General features: G+C 43.8%; 14 non-coding genes across 14 annotated transcripts; all 14 read left to right on the forward strand.

Annotated features, from left to right (window-relative positions):
• The first annotated feature begins 496 nt into the window (after positions 1-496).
• Positions 497-578, forward strand: trnal-aag (transfer RNA leucine (anticodon AAG)). The gene has a single exon. It is a non-coding gene; the product is annotated as a tRNA-Leu (tRNA).
• Positions 579-1,331: 753 nt separating this feature from the next.
• Positions 1,332-1,413, forward strand: trnal-aag (transfer RNA leucine (anticodon AAG)). Its single transcript has one exon. It is a non-coding gene; the product is annotated as a tRNA-Leu (tRNA).
• Positions 1,414-2,164: 751 nt separating this feature from the next.
• On the forward strand, positions 2,165-2,246 carry trnal-aag (transfer RNA leucine (anticodon AAG)). Its single transcript has one exon. It is a non-coding gene; the product is annotated as a tRNA-Leu (tRNA).
• A 753-nt stretch (positions 2,247-2,999) lies between these two features.
• trnal-uag (transfer RNA leucine (anticodon UAG)) lies at positions 3,000-3,081 on the forward strand. The gene has a single exon. It is a non-coding gene; the product is annotated as a tRNA-Leu (tRNA).
• Positions 3,082-3,834: 753 nt separating this feature from the next.
• Positions 3,835-3,916, forward strand: trnal-uag (transfer RNA leucine (anticodon UAG)). Its single transcript has one exon. It is a non-coding gene; the product is annotated as a tRNA-Leu (tRNA).
• Positions 3,917-4,859: 943 nt separating this feature from the next.
• On the forward strand, positions 4,860-4,941 carry trnal-uag (transfer RNA leucine (anticodon UAG)). The gene has a single exon. It is a non-coding gene; the product is annotated as a tRNA-Leu (tRNA).
• A 753-nt stretch (positions 4,942-5,694) lies between these two features.
• Positions 5,695-5,776, forward strand: trnal-uag (transfer RNA leucine (anticodon UAG)). Its single transcript has one exon. It is a non-coding gene; the product is annotated as a tRNA-Leu (tRNA).
• Positions 5,777-6,528: 752 nt separating this feature from the next.
• trnal-aag (transfer RNA leucine (anticodon AAG)) lies at positions 6,529-6,610 on the forward strand. Its single transcript has one exon. It is a non-coding gene; the product is annotated as a tRNA-Leu (tRNA).
• Positions 6,611-7,364: 754 nt separating this feature from the next.
• On the forward strand, positions 7,365-7,446 carry trnal-aag (transfer RNA leucine (anticodon AAG)). Its single transcript has one exon. It is a non-coding gene; the product is annotated as a tRNA-Leu (tRNA).
• An 817-nt stretch (positions 7,447-8,263) lies between these two features.
• Positions 8,264-8,345, forward strand: trnal-uag (transfer RNA leucine (anticodon UAG)). The gene has a single exon. It is a non-coding gene; the product is annotated as a tRNA-Leu (tRNA).
• A 1,014-nt stretch (positions 8,346-9,359) lies between these two features.
• On the forward strand, positions 9,360-9,441 carry trnal-aag (transfer RNA leucine (anticodon AAG)). Its single transcript has one exon. It is a non-coding gene; the product is annotated as a tRNA-Leu (tRNA).
• A 752-nt stretch (positions 9,442-10,193) lies between these two features.
• Positions 10,194-10,275, forward strand: trnal-uag (transfer RNA leucine (anticodon UAG)). The gene has a single exon. It is a non-coding gene; the product is annotated as a tRNA-Leu (tRNA).
• Positions 10,276-11,033: 758 nt separating this feature from the next.
• On the forward strand, positions 11,034-11,115 carry trnal-uag (transfer RNA leucine (anticodon UAG)). The gene has a single exon. It is a non-coding gene; the product is annotated as a tRNA-Leu (tRNA).
• Positions 11,116-11,872: 757 nt separating this feature from the next.
• trnal-uag (transfer RNA leucine (anticodon UAG)) lies at positions 11,873-11,954 on the forward strand. The gene has a single exon. It is a non-coding gene; the product is annotated as a tRNA-Leu (tRNA).
• The last annotated feature ends 458 nt before the right edge of the window (positions 11,955-12,412 follow it).

Here is a 12,412-nt window from a genome sequence, read left to right on the forward strand (position 1 = left end):
CGTAGCTCACTAAGTGGTGACTGCAAACACCAGTAGGGCGTGTTTTCAGGTAGTGTGGCAGAGTGGTCTAAGCCCACTCTGCTACATTTCGATGAGATTTGCAAGCCCAAATCTCATCAAAATGTAGCAGAGTGGCGCATCGGAACCGTGCTGGGCCCATAACCCAGAGGTCGATGGATCGAAACCATCCTCTGCTAATTGACTTAGCGACCATTGCCGCAAGGGTCCAAAGGAAAAGAACTGTTGTGCAAAAGCAGACGTTGTGCTTAAATCCAAAGCAGCCGCTGCAAGTTTTTTTGCTTTTCCAACCTCCGACCTACAACTACTTATTTTCAATTCAACTGCTTTGGTCATCTGATCACGTTTCTGGACTAAAAGGCTAAACGTTGGAACAAGGTAACTGGAACATCTCGAAATCTTGGTTCTCAGTGGAACAAGTGTGTGCTGCGTAGCTCACTAAGTGAGTGACTGCAAACACCAGTAGGGCGTGTTTTCAGGTAGTGTGGCCGAGTGGTCTAAGGCGCTGGATTAAGGCTCCAGTCTCTCAGGAGGCGTGGGTTCAAATCCCACCACTGCCATTTGACAAGGTTCGCTGTCTGTTAACAAGACGAATACCGAAAAAATAATTGACCTGTAAGGAGGTTGTGTGTTTGAGACCTCAGCCATCAAGAAAAGCTGTAAAATGAGTCTGAGCTCACTGACTCAACCAAAGCATGTTTTTCAGTGCATCACCATACCAAAATACTAGCAACTTTATTTGTTGTTGGACTTATGAAAGAGCAATCAAAAACTCTCCTAATATGCTAAAAGTATGGATCATTACCTCTGTCTTATAAAAGCAGTTGCAAATCTTGTCCTCCTTCCTGCAAATGCAGTCAAGTTATCGTGCGTTCGCACTATCTTTACCCGTAAAGACTTGATTAGTAAACCAAAGATTTGCAAGCCCAAATCTCTTCAAAATGTAGCAGAGTGGCGCAGCGGAAGCGTGCTGGGCCCATAACCCAGAGGTCGATGGATCGAAACCATCCTCTGCTAATTGACTTAGCGACCATTGCCGCAAGGGTCTAAAGGACAAGAACTGTTGAGCAAAAGCAGACATCGTGCTTAAATCCAAAGCAGCTGCTGCAAGTTTTTTTTGCTTTTCCAACCTACGACTACTCTTTATTTTCAATTCAACTGCTTTGGTCATCTGATCACGTTTCTGGACTAAAAGGCTAAACGTTGGAACAAGGTAACTGGAACATCTCGAAATCTTGGTTCTCAGTGGAACAAGTGTGTGCTGCGTAGCTCACTAAGTGAGTGACTCCAAACACCAGTAGGGCGTGTTTTCAGGTAGTGTGGCCGAGTGGTCTAAGGCGCTGGATTAAGGCTCCAGTCTCTCAGGAGGCGTGGGTTCAAATCCCACCACTGCCATTTGACAAGGTTCGCTGTCTGTTAACAAGACGAATACCGAAAAATAATTGACCTGTAAGGAGGTTGTGTGTTTGAGACCTCAGCCATCAAGAAAAGCTGTAAAATGAGTCTGAGCTCACTGACTCAACCAAAGCATGTTTTTCAGTGCATCACCATACCAAAATACTAGCAACTTTATTTGTTGTTGGACTTATGAAAGAGCAATCAAAAACTCTCCTAATATGCTAAAAGTATGGATCATTACCTCTGTCTTATAAAAGCAGTTGCAAATCTTGTCCTCCTTCCTGCAAATGCAGTCAAGTTATCGTGCGTTCGCACTATCTTTACCCGTAAAGACTTGATTAGTAAACCAAAGATTTGCAAGCCCAAATCTCTTCAAAATGTAGCAGAGTGGCGCAGCGGAAGCGTGCTGGGCCCATAACCCAGAGGTCGATGGATCGAAACCATCCTCTGCTAATTGACTTAGCGACCATTGCCGCAAGGGTCTAAAGGACAAGAACTGTTGAGCAAAAGCAGACATCGTGCTTAAATCCAAAGCAGCTGCTGCAAGTTTTTTTGCTTTTCCAACCTACGACTACTCTTTATTTTCAATTCAACTGCTTTGGTCATCTGATCACGTTTCTGGACTAAAAGGCTAAACGTTGGAACAAGGTAACTGGAACATCTCGAAATCTTGGTTCTCAGTGGAACAAGTGTGTGCTGCGTAGCTCACTAAGTGAGTGACTGCAAACACCAGTAGGGCGTGTTTTCAGGTAGTGTGGCCGAGTGGTCTAAGGCGCTGGATTAAGGCTCCAGTCTCTCAGGAGGCGTGGGTTCAAATCCCACCACTGCCATTTGACAAGGTTCGCTGTCTGTTAACAAGACGAATACCGAAAAAATAATTGACCTGTAAGGAGGTTGTGTGTTTGAGACCTCAGCCATCAAGAAAAGCTGTAAAATGAGTCTGAGCTCACTGACTCAACCAAAGCATGTTTTTCAGTGCATCACCATACCAAAATACTAGCAACTTTATTTGTTGTTGGACTTATGAAAGAGCAATCAAAAACTCTCCTAATATGCTAAAAGTATGGATCATTACCTCTGTCTTATAAAAGCAGTTGCAAATCTTGTCCTCCTTCCTGCAAATGCAGTCAAGTTATCGTGCGTTCGCACTATCTTTACCCGTAAAGACTTGATTAGTAAACCAAAGATTTGCAAGCCCAAATCTCTTCAAAATGTAGCAGAGTGGCGCAGCGGAAGCGTGCTGGGCCCATAACCCAGAGGTCGATGGATCGAAACCATCCTCTGCTAATTGACTTAGCGACCATTGCCGCAAGGGTCTAAAGGACAAGAACTGTTGAGCAAAAGCAGACATCGTGCTTAAATCCAAAGCAGCTGCTGCAAGTTTTTTTTGCTTTTCCAACCTACGACTACTCTTTATTTTCAATTCAACTGCTTTGGTCATCTGATCACGTTTCTGGACTAAAAGGCTAAACGTTGGAACAAGGTAACTGGAACATCTCGAAATCTTGGTTCTCAGTGGAACAAGTGTGTGCTGCGTAGCTCACTAAGTGAGTGACTGCAAACACTAGTAGTGCATGTTTTCAGGTAGTGTGGCCGAGTGGTCTAAGGCGCTGGATTTAGGCTCCAGTCTCTCAGGAGGCGTGGGTTCAAATCCCACCACTGCCATTTGACAAGGTTCGCTGTCTGTTAACAAGACGAATACCGAAAAAAAAATTGACCTGTAAGGAGGTTGTGTGTTTGAGACCACAGCCATCAAGAAAAGCTGTAAAATGAGTCTGAGCTCACTGACTCAACCAAAGCATGTTTTTCAGTGCATCACCATACCAAAATACTAGCAACTTTATTTGTTGTTGGACTTATGAAAGAGCAATCAAAAACTCTCCTAATATGCTAAAAGTATGGATCATTACCTCTATCTTATAAAAGCAGTTGCAAATCTTGTCCTCCTTCCTGCAAATGCAGTCAAGTTATCGTGCGTTCGCACTATCTTTACCCGTAAAGACTTGATTAGTAAACCAAAGATTTGCAAGCCCAAATCTCATCAAAATGTAGCAGAGTGGCGCAGCGGAAGCGTGCTGGGCCCATAACCCAGAGGTCGATGGATCGAAACCATCCTCTGCTAATTGACTTAGCGACCATTGCCGCAAGGGTCTAAAGGACAAGAACTGTTGAGCAAAAGCAGACATCGTGCTTAAATCCAAAGCAGCTGCTGCAAGTTTTTTTTGCTTTTCCAACCTACGACTACTCTTTATTTTCAATTCAACTGCTTTGGTCATCTGATCACGTTTCTGGACTAAAAGGCTAAACGTTGGAACAAGGTAACTGGAACATCTCGAAATCTTGGTTCTCAGTGGAACAAGTGTGTGCTGCGTAGCTCACTAAGTGACTGACTGCAAACACCAGTAGTGCATGTTTTCAGGTAGTGTGGCCGAGTGGTCTAAGGCGCTGGATTTAGGCTCCAGTCTCTCAGGAGGCGTGGGTTCAAATCCCACCACTGCCATTTGACAAGGTTCGCTGTCTGTTAACAAGACGAATACCGAAAAAAAAATTGACCTGTAAGGAGGTTGTGTGTTTGAGACCACAGCCATCAAGAAAAGCTGTAAAATGAGTCTGAGCTCACTGACTCAACCAAAGCATGTTTTTCAGTGCATCACCATACCAAAATACTAGCAACTTTATTTGTTGTTGGACTTATGAAAGAGCAATCAAAAACTCTCCTAATATGCTAAAAGTATGGATCATTACCTCTATCTTATAAAAGCAGTTGCAAATCTTGTCCTCCTTCCTGCAAATGCAGTCAAGTTATCGTGCGTTCGCACTATCTTTACCCGTAAAGACTTGATTAGTAAACCAAAGATTTGCAAGCCCAAATCTCTTCAAAATGTAGCAGAGTGGCGCAGCGGAAGCGTGCTGGGCCCATAACCCAGAGGTCGATGGATCGAAACCATCCTCTGCTAATTGACTTAGCGACGTGTCAAGAATTGAGCACAGCAAGCGGTCTATTTATTTTTTTTGGTATTTTGAAATATTTTTCTTCCAATATTTTTTATTTTTTTTTAAATCCAAAATTCCAAAAAATTGTGAAAGGGGGGGGGGGGGGGGGTGTGCTGGGCCCATAACCCAGAGGGGTGGTGGGTAAACCCTCCCCTTCTAATTGACTTACGACCATTCCCAAGGTCAAAGGACAAGAACTGTTGAGCAAAAGCAGACATCGTGCTTAAATCCAAAGCAGCTGCTGCAAGTTTTTTTGCTTTTCCAACCTACGACTACTCTTTATTTTCAATTCAACTGCTTTGGTCATCTGATCACGTTTCTGGACTAAAAGGCTAAACGTTGGAACAAGGTAACTGGAACATCTCGAAATCTTGGTTCTCAGTGGAACAAGTGTGTGCTGCGTAGCTCACTAAGTGAGTGACTGCAAACACTAGTAGTGCATGTTTTCAGGTAGTGTGGCCGAGTGGTCTAAGGCGCTGGATTTAGGCTCCAGTCTCTCAGGAGGCGTGGGTTCAAATCCCACCACTGCCATTTGACAAGGTTCGCTGTCTGTTAACAAGACGAATACCGAAAAAAAAATTGACCTGTAAGGAGGTTGTGTGTTTGAGACCTCAGCCATCAAGAAAAGCTGTAAAATGAGTCTGAGCTCACTGACTCAACCAAAGCATGTTGTTCAGTGCATCACCATACCAAAATACTAGCAACTTTATTTGTTGTTGGACTTATGAAAGAGCAATCAAAAACTCTCCTAATATGCTAAAAGTATGGATCATTACCTCTATCTTATAAAAGCAGTTGCAAATCTTGTCCTCCTTCCTGCAAATGCAGTCAAGTTATCGTGCGTTCGCACTATCTTTACCCGTAAAGACTTGATTAGTAAACCAAAGATTTGCAAGCCCAAATCTCTTCAAAATGTAGCAGAGTGGCGCAGCGGAAGCGTGCTGGGCCCATAACCCAGAGGTCGATGGATCGAAACCATCCTCTGCTAATTGACTTAGCGACCATTGCCGCAAGGGTCTAAAGGACAAGAACTGTTGAGCAAAAGCAGACATCGTGCTTAAATCCAAAGCAGCTGCTGCAAGTTTTTTTTGCTTTTCCAACCTACGACTACTCTTTATTTTCAATTCAACTGCTTTGGTCATCTGATCACGTTTCTGGACTAAAAGGCTAAACGTTGGAACAAGGTAACTGGAACATCTCGAAATCTTGGTTCTCAGTGGAACAAGTGTGTGCTGCGTAGCTCACTAAGTGAGTGACTGCAAACACCAGTAGGGCATGTTTTCAGGTAGTGTGGCCGAGTGGTCTAAGGCGCTGGATTTAGGCTCCAGTCTCTCAGGAGGCGTGGGTTCAAATCCCACCACTGCCATTTGACAAGGTTCGCTGTCTGTTAACAAGACGAATACCGAAAAAAAATTGACCTGTAAGGAGGTTGTGTGTTTGAGACCACAGCCATCAAGAAAAGCTGTAAAATGAGTCTGAGCTCACTGACTCAACCAAAGCATGTTTTTCAGTGCATCACCATACCAAAATACTAGCAACTTTATTTGTTGTTGGACTTATGAAAGAGCAATCAAAAACTCTCCTAATATGCTAAAAGTATGGATCATTACCTCTATCTTATAAAAGCAGTTGCAAATCTTGTCCTCCTTCCTGCAAATGCAGTCAAGTTATCGTGCGTTCGCACTATCTTTACCCGTAAAGACTTGATTAGTAAACCAAAGATTTGCAAGCCCAAATCTCTTCAAAATGTAGCAGAGTGGCGCAGCGGAAGCGTGCTGGGCCCATAACCCAGAGGTCGATGGATCGAAACCATCCTCTGCTAATTGACTTAGCGACCATTGCCGCAAGGGTCTAAAGGACAAGAACTGTTGAGCAAAAGCAGACATCGTGCTTAAATCCAAAGCAGCTGCTGCAAGTTTTTTTTGCTTTTCCAACCTACGACTACTCTTTATTTTCAATTCAACTGCTTTGGTCATCTGATCACGTTTCTGGACTAAAAGGCTAAACGTTGGAACAAGGTAACTGGAACATCTCGAAATCTTGGTTCTCAGTGGAACAAGTGTGTGCTGCGTAGCTCACTAAGTGACTGACTGCAAACACCAGTAGGGCGTGTTTTCAGGTAGTGTGGCCGAGTGGTCTAAGGCGCTGGATTAAGGCTCCAGTCTCTCAGGAGGCGTGGGTTCAAATCCCACCACTGCCATTTGACAAGGTTCGCTGTCTGTTAACAAGACGAATACCGAAAAAAAAATTGACCTGTAAGGAGGTTGTGTGTTTGAGACCTCAGCCATCAAGAAAAGCTGTAAAATGAGTCTGAGCTCACTGACTCAACCAAAGCATGTTTTTCAGTGCATCACCATACCAAAATACTAGCAACTTTATTTGTTGTTGGACTTATGAAAGAGCAATCAAAAACTCTCCTAATATGCTAAAAGTATGGATCATTACCTCTATCTTATAAAAGCAGTTGCAAATCTTGTCCTCCTTCCTGCAAATGCAGTCAAGTTATCGTGCGTTCGCACTATCTTTACCCGTAAAGACTTGATTAGTAAACCAAAGATTTGCAAGCCCAAATCTCTTCAAAATGTAGCAGAGTGGCGCAGCGGAAGCGTGCTGGGCCCATAACCCAGAGGTCGATGGATCGAAACCATCCTCTGCTAATTGACTTAGCGACCATTGCCGCAAGGGTCTAAAGGACAAGAACTGTTGAGCAAAAGCAGACATCGTGCTTAAATCCAAAGCAGCTGCTGCAAGTTTTTTTTTGCTTTTCCAACCTACGACTACTCTTTATTTTCAATTCAACTGCTTTGGTCATCTGATCACGTTTCTGGACTAAAAGGCTAAACGTTGGAACAAGGTAACTGGAACATCTCGAAATCTTGGTTCTCAGTGGAACAAGTGTGTGCTGCGTAGCTCACTAAGTGAGTGACTGCAAACACCAGTAGGGCGTGTTTTCAGGTAGTGTGGCCGAGTGGTCTAAGGCGCTGGATTAAGGCTCCAGTCTCTCAGGAGGCGTGGGTTCAAATCCCACCACTGCCATTTGACAAGGTTCGCTGTCTGTTAACAAGACGAATACCGAAAAAAAAATTGACCTGTAAGGAGGTTGTGTGTTTGAGACCACAGCCATCAAGAAAAGCTGTAAAATGAGTCTGAGCTCACTGACTCAACCAAAGCATGTTTTTCAGTGCATCACCATACCAAAATACTAGCAACTTTATTTGTTGTTGGACTTATGAAAGAGCAATCAAAAACTCTCCTAATATGCTAAAAGTATGGATCATTACCTCTATCTTATAAAAGCAGTTGCAAATCTTGTCCTCCTTCCTGCAAATGCAGTCAAGTTATCGTGCGTTCGCACTATCTTTACCCGTAAAGACTTGATTAGTAAACCAAAGATTTGCAAGCCCAAATCTCTTCAAAATGTAGCAGAGTGGCGCAGCGGAAGCGTGCTGGGCCCATAACCCAGAGGTCGATGGATCGAAACCATCCTCTGCTAATTGACTTAGCACAGTCTGGGCCCATAACCCAGAGGTCGATGGATCGAAACCATCCTCTGCTAATTGACTTAGCGACCATTGCCGCAAGGGTCTAAAGGACAAGAACTGTTGAGCAAAAGCAGACATCGTGCTTAAATCCAAAGCAGCTGCTGCAAGTTTTTTTTTGCTTTTCCAACCTACGACTACTCTTTATTTTCAATTCAACTGCTTTGGTCATCTGATCACGTTTCTGGACTAAAAGGCTAAACGTTGGAACAAGGTAACTGGAACATCTCGAAATCTTGGTTCTCAGTGGAACAAGTGTGTGCTGCGTAGCTCACTAAGTGACTGACTGCAAACACTAGTAGTGCATGTTTTCAGGTAGTGTGGCCGAGTGGTCTAAGGCGCTGGATTTAGGCTCCAGTCTCTCAGGAGGCGTGGGTTCAAATCCCACCACTGCCATTTGACAAGGTTCGCTGTCTGTTAACAAGACGAATACCGAAAAAAAAAATTGACCTGTAAGGAGGTTGTGTGTTTGAGACCACAGCCATCAAGAAAAGCTGTAAAATGAGTCTGAGCTCACTGACTCAACCAAAGCATGTTTTTCAGTGCATCACCATACCAAAATACTAGCAACTTTATTTGTTGTTGGACTTATGAAAGAGCAATCAAAAACTCTCCTAATATGCTAAAAGTATGGATCATTACCTCTATCTTATAAAAGCAGTTGCAAATCTTGTCCTCCTTCCTGCAAATGCAGTCAAGTTATCGTGCGTTCGCACTATCTTTACCCGTAAAGACTTGATTAGTAAACCAAAGATTTGCAAGCCCAAATCTCTTCAAAATGTAGCAGAGTGGCGCAGCGGAAGCGTGCTGGGCCCATAACCCAGAGGTCGATGGATCGAAACCATCCTCTGCTAATTGACTTAGCGACGTGTGTCAAGAACTGTTGAGCGAAAGCAGACATCATGCTTAAATCCAAAGCAGCTGCTGCAAGTTTTTTTTGCTTTTCCAACCTACGACTAGTAGGTAGTGTGGCAGAGTGGTCTAAGGCGCCACTCTGCAACATTTCGATGAGATTTGCAAGCCCAAATCTCATCGAAATGTAGCAGAGTGGCGCAGCGGAAGTGTGCTGGGCCCATAACCCAGAGGTCGATGGATCGAAACCATCCTCTGCTAATTGACTTAGCGACCATTGCCGCAAGGGTCTAAAGGACAAGAACTGTTGAGCAAAAGCAGACATCGTGCTTAAATCCAAAGCAGCTGCTGCAAGTTTTTTTTTGCTTTTCCAACCTACGACTACTCTTTATTTTCAATTCAACTGCTTTGGTCATCTGATCACGTTTCTGGACTAAAAGGCTAAACGTTGGAACAAGGTAACTGGAACATCTCGAAATCTTGGTTCTCAGTGGAACAAGTGTGTGCTGCGTAGCTCACTAAGTGAGTGAGTGCAAACACCAGTAGGGCGTGTTTTCAGGTAGTGTGGCCGAGTGGTCTAAGGCGCTGGATTAAGGCTCCAGTCTCTCAGGAGGCGTGGGTTCAAATCCCACCACTGCCATTTGACAAGGTTCGCTGTCTGTTAACAAGACGAATACCGAAAAAAAAATTGACCTGTAAGGAGGTTGTGTGTTTGAGACCTCAGCCATCAAGAAAAGCTGTAAAATGAGTCTGAGCTCACTGACTCAACCAAAGCATGTTTTTCAGTGCATCACCATACCAAAATACTAGCAACTTTATTTGTTGTTGGACTTATGAAAGAGCAATCAAAAACTCTCCTAATATGCTAAAAGTATGGATCATTACCTCTGTCTTATAAAAGCAGTTGCAAATCTTGTCCTCCTTCCTGCAAATGCAGTCAAGTTATCGTGCGTTCGCACTATCTTTACCCGTAAAGACTTGATTAGTAAACCAAAGATTTGCAAGCCCAAATCTCTTCAAAATGTAGCAGAGTGGCGCAGCGGAAGCGTGCTGGGCCCATAACCCAGAGGTCGATGGATCGAAACCATCCTCTGCTAATTGACTTAGCGACCATTGCCGCAAGGGTCTAAAGGACAAGAACTGTTGAGCAAAAGCAGACATCGTGCTTAAATCCAAAGCAGCTGCTGCAAGTTTTTTTGCTTTTCCAACCTACGACTACTCTTTATTTTCAATTCAACTGCTTTGGTCATCTGATCACGTTTCTGGACTAAAAGGCTAAACGTTGGAACAAGGTAACTGGAACATCTCGAAATCTTGGTTCTCAGTGGAACAAGTGTGTGCTGCGTAGCTCACTAAGTGAGTGACTGCAAACACCAGTAGGGCGTGTTTTCAGGTAGTGTGGCCGAGTGGTCTAAGGCGCTGGATTTAGGCTCCAGTCTCTCAGGAGGCGTGGGTTCAAATCCCACCACTGCCATTTGACAAGGTTCGCTGTCTGTTAACAAGACGAATACCGAAAAAAAAATTGACCTGTAAGGAGGTTGTGTGTTTGAGACCTCAGCCATCAAGAAAAGCTGTAAAATGAGTCTGAGCTCACTGACTCAACCAAAGCATGTTTTTCAGTGCATCACCATACCAAAATACTAGCAACTTTATTTGTTGTTGGACTTATGAAAGAGCAATCAAAAACTCTCCTAATATGCTAAAAGTATGGATCATTACCTCTATCTTATAAAAGCAGTTGCAAATCTTGTCCTCCTTCCTGCAAATGCAGTCAAGTTATCGTGCGTTCGCACTATCTTTACCCGTAAAGACTTGATTAGTAAACCAAAGATTTGCAAGCCCAAATCTCTTCAAAATGTAGCAGAGTGGCGCAGCGGAAGCGTGCTGGGCCCATAACCCAGAGGTCGATGGATCGAAACCATCCTCTGCTAATTGACTTAGCGACCATTGCCGCAAGGGTCTAAAGGACAAGAACTGTTGTGCAAAAGCAGACGATCGTGCTTAAATCCAAAGCAGCTGCTGCAAGTTTTTTTTGCTTTTCCAACCTCCGACCTACAACTACTTATTTTCAATTCAACTGCTTTGGTCATCTGATCACGTTTCTGGACTAAAAGGCTAAACGTTGGAACAAGGTAACTGGAACATCTCGAAATCTTGGTTCTCAGTGGAACAAGTGTGTGCTGCGTAGCTCACTAAGTGAGTGACTGCAAACACTAGTAGTGCATGTTTTCAGGTAGTGTGGCCGAGTGGTCTAAGGCGCTGGATTTAGGCTCCAGTCTCTCAGGAGGCGTGGGTTCAAATCCCACCACTGCCATTTGACAAGGTTCGCTGTCTGTTAACAAGACGAATACCGAAAAAAAAATTGACCTGTAAGGAGGTTGTGTGTTTGAGACCACAGCCATCAAGAAAAGCTGTAAAATGAGTCTGAGCTCACTGACTCAACCAAAGCATGTTTTTCAGTGCATCACCATACCAAAATACTAGCAACTTTATTTGTTGTTGGACTTATGAAAGAGCAATCAAAAACTCTCCTAATATGCTAAAAGTATGGATCATTACCTCTATCTTATAAAAGCAGTTGCAAATCTTGTCCTCCTTCCTGCAAATGCAGTCAAGTTATCGTGCGTTCGCACTATCTTTACCCGTAAAGACTTGATTAGTAAACCAAAGATTTGCAAGCCCAAATCTCTTCAAAATGTAGCAGAGTGGCGCAGCGGAAGCGTGCTGGGCCCATAACCCAGAGGTCGATGGATCGAAACCATCCTCTGCTAATTGACTTAGCGACCATTGCCGCAAGGGTCCAAAGGACAAGAACTGTTGTGCAAAAGCAGACGTCGTGCTTAAATCCAAAGCAGCTGCTGCAAGTTTTTTTTGCTTTTCCAACCTCCGACCTACAACTACTTATTTTCAATTCAACTGCTTTGGTCATCTGATCACGTTTCTGGACTAAAAGGCTAAACGTTGGAACAAGGTAACTGGAACATCTCGAAATCTTGGTTCTCAGTGGAACAAGTGTGTGCTGCGTAGCTCACTAAGTGAGTGACTGCAAACACCAGTAGTGCATGTTTTCAGGTAGTGTGGCCGAGTGGTCTAAGGCGCTGGATTTAGGCTCCAGTCTCTCAGGAGGCGTGGGTTCAAATCCCACCACTGCCATTTGACAAGGTTCGCTGTCTGTTAACAAGACGAATACCGAAAAAAAAATTGACCTGTAAGGAGGTTGTGTGTTTGAGACCTCAGCCATCAAGAAAAGCTGTAAAATGAGTCTGAGCTCACTGACTCAACCAAAGCATGTTTTTCAGTGCATCACCATACCAAAATACTAGCAACTTTATTTGTTGTTGGACTTATGAAAGAGCAATCAAAAACTCTCCTAATATGCTAAAAGTATGGATCATTACCTCTATCTTATAAAAGCAGTTGCAAATCTTGTCCTCCTTCCTGCAAATGCAGTCAAGTTATCGTGCGTTCGCACTATCTTTACCCGTAAAGACTTGATTAGTAAACCAAAGATTTGCAAGCCCAAATCTCTTCAAAATGTAGCAGAGTGGCGCAGCGGAAGCGTGCTGGGCCCATAACCCAGAGGTCGATGGATCGAAACCATCCTCTGCTAA

This window comes from Dicentrarchus labrax, unplaced genomic scaffold (assembly GCF_905237075.1).
Source record: "Dicentrarchus labrax unplaced genomic scaffold, dlabrax2021, whole genome shotgun sequence".
NCBI lineage: Eukaryota > Metazoa > Chordata > Actinopteri > Moronidae > Dicentrarchus > Dicentrarchus labrax.